The sequence below is a fragment of the Galeopterus variegatus genome, unplaced genomic scaffold (genome assembly GCF_000696425.1).
Source record: "Galeopterus variegatus unplaced genomic scaffold, G_variegatus-3.0.2 Scaffold649, whole genome shotgun sequence".
NCBI lineage: Eukaryota > Metazoa > Chordata > Mammalia > Dermoptera > Cynocephalidae > Galeopterus > Galeopterus variegatus.
The window spans coordinates 56,063-64,267 of record NW_007726760.1 but is presented as its reverse complement, the minus strand read 5'-3'; the positions used below and the strand labels follow the sequence as shown (position 1 = coordinate 64,267).

Below are 8,205 nucleotides of genomic sequence, written 5' to 3'. Positions count from 1 at the left end.
GGGTGCAAAACTGCCCTGGAGCTGGCTCGGTCTGGCGGGGGACGCAGGACTCCGATCCTGGGGGCAGGGGGGGAGGGGGTGGGTCCTGGGGACGATGAGGAGCTACCCTCAGGGCGCCGGTGGCCTCGACAGCCCTTGACCCTCCCGCCCAGGCTGGGCAGCGATACCCCGGAACTGAGAGGGGACAGGATGGGGCGCCAAGTATGTGTCCGATCCACTTACTCCCGGGCCCAGGCCGAGAGAAATTTGCCTTGGCGGCCCACCGTCACCGTGCCCCGCCGCTGCTCTCCACCGCCACCCTCCCCTGTCCTTTTCCTTCTTGCTTTCCGCTTCTCGCTCTCTGGCTACTTCCCCTTCTGGGCGACCACCTCCTTCTCCGGCCCCGTCCCCCACCCGCCACCCCACGTCGCAGCCTCTGCCTGCCCCCACGTGTCTCCCAGGCCCCCTTGGCTCTCACTCGCCACCTCCCTTTGGGCAACAACCCCAGCGCCTCCTAAGTCCACCTCTCAAACGCGCCTCCCTCCAGCCTTTCCTCTCGGTCCCGAAGGTGCTCAGCCTACGCACGGCACCCTCACCCTCTCGCCCTGGTGCACCCGGTTCTGAAGGTTGGGCAGGCGTCTGAACGGCCCTGGGAAGGGACATTTCTAGAAAGAATCGAGCAACCCCTTGCCACCACTCCTTCCTGATTCCCACCTGAATATCTAAACCCAAGGTTCATAACTTTGGGGAAGGGTCTTGTATCCCCTTGAAAAAACAAATGCACATACACAACACAACATTCTGGTGAAGTTTCAGGGCATTCGTGGCGCTCGTGTAAGAAGTTCTCCCAAGATCCGGATCGGTGGAGTTCCCCCAAACCCACTAAACGCTTGTGGACAGAAGAGTGCCCCCCTTTTCCCGCCTGGCTGGTGGGTGCGCAGAGGTAGCGCGGCGCTCAGTTCCCGGTTGGTGGCTCACATGCCCGCTGCGTTGACCCTCAGGGTGATCGGTTTCTGTACTTCTTTCCTTGCACGGCTCGGCTTCCCCTATGCGCTTTGCCACTGGCTTTTTAAAATTTCGTTTTTGTCTTTACAGTCGATTTCATACAGCCAGGCTGGAATTTAGGTTGATTTAATCTTGCCTTTCAGCCCCATTCCACCCCCATTGGTTTACCTGTCCTGCATTCCGGTTTGGGACACACTCGAAGTGTGACCATAAATTAGCTAAACTGAGTCCAGGAGCCACGTGAAAATCAGTCCCTGCATGCGTGCATGTGGTTCCCCCAAACATGCGTGTTCTTATCCAGAGTCGATGTCTGATTCACGTGTGCATCTTTTTCTTTTCTAAAGCTCAGTTCCCTCATCTGGACAACCTGGGTAGGAGTTGGAAGGGTTTCCTGGGGCTTAAAGGAATTGATGTACCTAAAATATTTAGCCTGTGGGGCCCCTGGTAAGCACAGGTGAATGGAAGATATCCTTGCTATAATTATTGAATGAATTGGCTCCCAGCAAATGTTTGTTGGATTAAGGTATGTTCACGAAGATCTTTGGACTAGAAATAGACGGGCTTAAATTCTAGCGCCAGACCTGCACTTGCTAAACTGACCCGGGAGGGCCAGGTTGCTCAGCCGCAGTTTCTTCTTCAGCGAAAGGCGGTAAAAACACCTGCTCTGCTGGGTGAAAGATAGGCGTTTGGAAGCCCAAAGAGGTCTCCTGGATATCCGGGATTGAGATTTCTGATAAATCAAGATTTTCTTCTTCCCAGCATTTGGGATCTTGAGATGTAGATTCACAAGAACTGCTCTGGATCTTTTTGGCCATTGCAAAATTGACAACCCTCTTTATCCACGCGGTTGGTTTTACCTACGTTTACTCAGCCTGCAAATCCTGGCTAGTTGGGTGTGCACCCCAGTTTACTGACAACCCTCTTTATCCACGCGGTTTTACCTACGTTTACTCAGCCTGCAAATCCTGGCTAGTTGGGTGTGCACCCCAGTTTACAGCCACGCCCAGGAGGGAGTTAGGGGGCTCATCATGTCTGGAACAGAGCCCTTTGACCTGACTGGGGTGACTCTGGTTCACGTGTGAAGACGGATTCGACCCCTCAACCTTCCTACCTCCTCCTCCCGCCACCGGCTGTTGCCACGTCTACTGCTCTTAAGGTGCTAATGCCTACGCAGGGGTCTGACTCCAGGTGGGGGTACCAAGTCCCCTCTCCTGCCTTATAGGTGCCAGATTTTCTTATAGGTGACGATTTCCCAGCCCCTTCCGTATTCACCTGGAAAGCAACCGGGAAAGAGAATCCAGCCCAAGGATGCAGACACCCCCCCCCCACTTTCACCCTAAGCCCCCTTTAATCCTACCCAGCCCTGACCAGACCTGCAGCCACGTGGGGTTCCCAGAAGCAAAGACCCTCCATCTGCCTGTGGCTCATCAACATGAAATCCAACAATAAGTTATAGGTGCCAGATTTTCTTATAGGTGACGATTTCCCAGCCCCTTCCGTAATCCAGCCCAAGGATGCAGACACACCCCCCCCACTTTCACCCTAAGCCCCCTTTAATCCTACCCAGCCCTGACCAGACCTGCAGCCACGTGGGGTTCCCAGAAGCAAAGACCCTCCATCTGCCTGTGGCTCATCAACATGAAATCCAACAATAAGGAAGTTGTTTCTGGAAACTCAGCTATTCTGATTTCCTGCCCTGTCTAGATTTGTGCTTCTGACGCAGGGTACTGTCACTATTTTGCTTCCAGTCCTCTTCTACTTTAGTTCCTCAGCTTCCAACCTTTTCAGTTTCCTACTTGCCAGATGTTCTTCTACCACATGATGGCCATGGTCTGATGTTGATGTGACCACCAAAGTCGCCACAGCCCATTGCCCATATTCTTATCTCAATTCAGAATTTAACAACTCTGCCCACTGTGTCTCCTACACAAATTAAAATCTTCCCCAGGGCCATTTCTGCTCCTCTCCCTTATTTTCTCGACGGGGTAAATAGATTTCCATCACAAGTTTCCACTTCCTATTCCTGCCATCCCTTTCCTTCTCTAGCCTCATTTATAGTCAGCAATCCTTTTGTCTTTTTTTTTTTTTTTTTAAAGATGACCGGTAAGGGGATCTCAACCCTTGGCTTGGTGTTGTCAGCACCACGCTCAGCCAGTGAGCAAACCAGCCATCCCTATATAGGATCCGAACCCGTGGCCTTGGTGTTATCAGCACCGCACTCTACCGAGTGAGCCATGGGCCGGCCTCAGCAATCCTTTTTGTATGTGGAGCAGCTTCATTAGTCTGCACATTCATCATAACCAGCATTTATTTATTGAGCACCTACTATGTTCCAGGCACTTTACACAAATATCTCTAATTCTCATGAGCAGGCAGCAAAGTAATTATTATTATTTCCATTGTACAGATGAGGAAGCCAAGGATCAAAGAAGTTAAATGACCTGCCCAAGATTACAGAGCTGTGAAAACGAAAAAAAAAGAAAGAAAGAAAAAGAGAGAGAGAGAGAGATTACAGAGCTGTTAAGAGACAGAGGAAGACACTGAGTCCAGGTCTGTCAGGCTCCAAAGCCCGTGTTCTGCCTGCTCTTCCATCTGGCCTCACTATGGCAGAAGTGATGGCCCTGGGAATCTGGCTCCCCTAGATCCTAAAGGAAGAGAGGACAACATTCTTAAATTGATCCCTCCATCCTAAGTTCAGTAGGACAAACTGATCCCATCTTGAATTTCTGGGACAAGTCACACTCTACATCAATGGTCCCTTTCAAACCTCAACTCTCCTGTAGAGATTGCACTATGAGAATATCAAAGCTGGTCTGCCTGTAAAAATGGCCTACTCCAAGCCCTCATTATCCTGGCAGTAAAACTGAAACTGAACCCTAGAACAGGGAGGTGAGTAGCTCGAAGTCACACAGCAGGTTAGAAGCAGAGCAGGGACCAGACCCCAGTCTCCTAATTCCTGGTTTCCTAGTTGCTCATTCTCTCCTGTACTCCCAATTCTCACATCCAAGCTACACTTCCACGGCTGCGGGCTGCGAGCTGGTGACTCTGAACACCAACACATTCCTCCTTAACCCTTTTCTCCCCACCCACTCTCCCAGGTTCCTGGAAAACTGGGCAGAGTCCAGAGCTAGGGTCAAATAATTTTCTTCTATTCATACAACACTTATTGAAAGTTTAGCTAGGGCCAAGCACTAGGCTAGACACTAATCCTAGTATAAATCCAAATGTCGTTAGCATCCACCACTCTTTTTCAGTGAAGAAGATGGACACGGCTGCGGGCAGTGCATCTGTATGCTGGTGTGCGTGGATATATCTACAAATGTTTGTGCACCTCATGCCCATGGCACACACGATGCCTGTGTGTACCTGCGGACTTGAGTGTAGGGAATCTGTCCTCTCTCCTCCATCAGAGAGGGAGTTCCCCGCAGGACAGGTAAGGTTTCTCCCTCACCACCTCTGCAGCTGTTCTGTCATCCTCGAATTTGTGTGGTGAGTGTATGTGTCCTATATGCCTATTAATATTTTCCCATCCTTTCTGTCGGAATAAGGTCCCCAGTCCTGGGTTCCTACCCCACTTCTCTCCCAGATTCTGCCCAGCTCGGTCACATCCAAGAGAACTCTTCAGTTCTCCATGCAGACCCCACCAAGATCTCCCTCTTATCTCCCCCTCCCCGATTTAGGAAGAATCAAGCCTTCTCTGTGATCCCCACTTTAGAGTGGAGACCTGATCCTCTTTGTGGAGGTCCCCTGTACTGGACAGGGAACAGCCTCTCTTACCAGTCCATGGAGCCCAGAGCTGGCAGCGGCAGTGAGGGGCAAGTGGTGGTGATAAAAGAGCCAGGCTTTATAAAGGAGGTGACTGTCAGAGCCAAAGGGGGAGGCGAGAGATGCGGGCAGGGATGCTGCCAAGTCCTCACGGCCTCGGAAGCTTTTAGGATAATCCAGGAAACAGTGGCCCCGGCTCTCCTGGGGGAGTGGTAGGGGGTGAGATCTGAGTCTCTGAGTTCTGCCAGGAAAGGAGGATTTCAGCTGTAAGAGGCAGCTGGGGGTGGGGGGTGGGGGATCAGGACTTCCTTCCTTCCCCAGAGTTGGATGGGCAGTGGGAGAGGGACAAAGCAGTTCTTGTGGGATGGAGGAAATGAGAGCATTGCTAGGGGAGAGAGCTGGAACAACTGGAAATCTCCAAATTCCACCCCCATCCTTTTGAGGTTTCCTTGAAATACACGTGCGTGTACACACACACACACACACAGCCCAAGCTCCAAGCCAGTCCTTCCCTGCAGAGCTCTGTGTCAGGATTGTTGGTCACTCCAGTGGGTCTCTTGCACCTGCTAGAACTTCGTCCCTCCCTCTCCCTTTCCATCCCCTGTTCAGATGCCCACTTCCCAACTTGGATCCCCCAGGAGGATCCAGTGTCATCCATCTTCTGGACCTGGGATCTCTCATTGTCAAATGGGGAGGGAGATCATCTCCTTGACTCAGGATGGGGTGGGGCAGCGTGGGATGGACAAGAGACCACTTAAGACCAGAGGCAGCGCCCAGCTGAGAACTTTTATGGACAGCTCAGGACTCCTGGAACTCCAGGAGAGTGAAGGGGCTGGGAAGGTGGCCTGGAAAAGGGAGAGGAGGCCTGGAGGTGGATTTAGGGGGAGCCCCTATGTCCCCAACTACAGTATTTACATGAGCCTAATTCTAAGGTGGTTGTAACTTTAGGCATATTGGCAACAGGAGCATGTCCTTCCGGAGAGGGACAGAAGGGCTGGAAGGAGAAAGGAGAGGGAACAGAGTGAGACTGGTTTCCCAACACTCTCTGCAGCTGGGAGTTCTGACCCATATAGGAGAGTGGCCTGGGGACTTTTCACAGGATCCCATCCCATTTCCTGCCATAGCCCAATGCCCTTGGTACTAAGGACAGGAGCTGTTCACCCCCTCTCCACACACACATGGAAACCAGCACCCCAAGGCTTGCATACTCCCTCCCTCCCACAGGGCGAGCTAGGGACTCTTCACCCCAAACTCTTCTCCTCTGCACCCAAAGCAATCTCTAGACTGGGGATTCCCGGTCCCTTCATTAACTTTTCAGTAATTATCCTGTAAAGGTCCTGACAGGTCCTTCCTCTCCCCATTTCAGAGATGAGAACATTGAGGCTCTTAAGAGGTAGAAGCTCAGCAGAAAGCCACCCATCAAGCAGAGGAGAATACAGTGGTGGGGGACTCAGGAGGCAGAGCTGCACTCCCTCCTTCTATCCTAGGGAAAATTGGGAGGACAGGGCCGGCACAACTCCCTGGGGGAACCCAGGCGTCAGGACTGAGGCAGACTCCAGGGAGGGGCTTCCCTGTCCCTCCCCACCTTCCAGCTCAGAAAATCAGAAAGGGGGGGGGGGCAAGCTGCAGAGACCACACAGGTGGAGTAAATAATGTTAATACGGGAGCATTATCACCAGGGCATTTCCTCATGGATAAATGTCTCAAATACCAAAGGATGCCTCCAAATTATAGTTAATTACAGAGTTGATTTGCATAAATTATAAGGTGAGCATACAAATTCTTTCAATCGGTTCCATATGCTTAGGTAGCAGGTCGAGTCCAAAAGATGGGAGACTCTTGGGGTGGGGGGAGTCTGGGAGAGGAAAAGGACCCAGCCCTTGCCCTGGACCTGTGGGCCCACACACCTTTGGATCGGTAAGGGTGTATGGAGACCCTGGCTGGTTTGTGGGGAGGGGAGCAATGAACACAACCAGGACCCTACTTGGCAGGAACCCCCCTTGCCCCCTTCATCCGCACCTCTGAACAATGTGCTTTCCCACCAACTGATGATGGGCGGGAGAGGTGCTGTAGGAAAGCCAGGGGTGGGCACAGTGGGGCCTATAGCTGCAGACTGGGCGGTGGGACTCTGGAGTCCTGGTTTCTGGCCTTCAGAGGAAGAAGGGGGAGGGGCTAGAGGAAGCTGAAGATCCAGAAGGGTTAATGGTAGATTCGGGCCCCCTCTCTTGTTCTCAGCTCCCCCTGGAGCCACCTCCACCACCCCACCCCCAACTCCAGCTCACTCCCAGAGCCAACCCTGGGATCTCAGGTTTGATGTTGCCGCTGCCTGCACTTTCCAGGTGGCTCCTCAGCGGCTCAGACTCCCAGACTTTTGTCTCCAGTGCCTGGGCCCATTTCCTCTGCCCTCGCCTCCCAGTCCCCCACCTCCTTGCCCCCCACCCCCAGCTGCTAAGACTCTACTTCCTTCTCCAGCTCTCTAATTTTTCCCTCCCTCCCTCCCTCCAGCCCCCATCCTCAGAGGCCTGTCTCCTACTCTTCTTCCCTCATCTTTCCCCTCCTTGCCCAGCCCCCGTCCCCCAAAGATCCCAGGTCTCCCCACACTCAGCTGTCAGCTTTCCTTTCCCCGCCCACCAACTGCTCTCTGCTGCCCACGCTGCTCTCCCTCCCACCCCAAACTTTCCTGCCTTGCACTATCCCCCAAATCCCTACTGCATGCAGTTCTCTAATGTTTCTCCACACACTTGCTCCAAAGGCAGTAGCTACTGCCTGTAGCTTGGGTTAGCTTGGGTGGGGAGAGGAAGGCTGGGCTAACGTCCCCCAGACGTGTGTGAATGGGAGTTTCACCTTTGTCTTCTTTTTTTTTTTTTTTAAAGATGACCGGTAAGGGGATCTTAACCCTTGACTTGGTGTTATCAGCACCGCACTCTCCCGAGTGAGCCACGGGCCGGCCCCACCTTTGTCTTCTCATCCTAGAGTCAGAGAGAGAAAAGAGAATGAAGAAAGAGACTAAAACAGTGCCTGGTGCTTAGTAAAAATGTTTAACAAATATTGGTCGAGTGAATGAATGAATGAATGAATGAATGAATGAAGTAGAGATGAGCACTGGTCTGTGAAAATTCTAGGGAAGTGCTAACTTGCCGACAGGAATTACGTCTCGTCTGGGTTATTTTTTAGGTCTCTTATAGGCTTTCTGCCACTTCTGTGCCTACCCACCTAAGCTGGCCAGCAGATCACTGACAGATTAGTCACCCTAGAAGGCCACTTCATCTCCAGCACAGCCAGCAGCTCCCCCATGCTGACTTGACATCCAAGACCTTCGCACTTGGTCTCCTTTACCTTTGCAGACTTCACTTTCGTTGGTCCTCGGACAAACTCTGTAGCCCAGCCCAACAGAGCTTATGTTCACCAAACATGCCAGCCTTCCTGCTTTTGCTCAAACCATTTCCACCCCTGCCA

General features: G+C 52.4%; 1 protein-coding gene across 1 annotated transcript in view; it reads right to left on the bottom strand.

The window, feature by feature from the left end:
• The window catches only part of SP6 (Sp6 transcription factor), an 11,449-nt gene extending 6,467 nt beyond the window's left edge, over nucleotides 1-4,982 (bottom strand). Inside the window, exon 1 of the mRNA XM_008570967.1 lies at nucleotides 4,762-4,982. The gene's annotated coding sequence lies outside the window, so the exon portion shown is untranslated. The remainder of the gene's footprint in view (nucleotides 1-4,761) is intronic.
• Nucleotides 4,983-8,205: the final 3,223 nt, after the last annotated feature.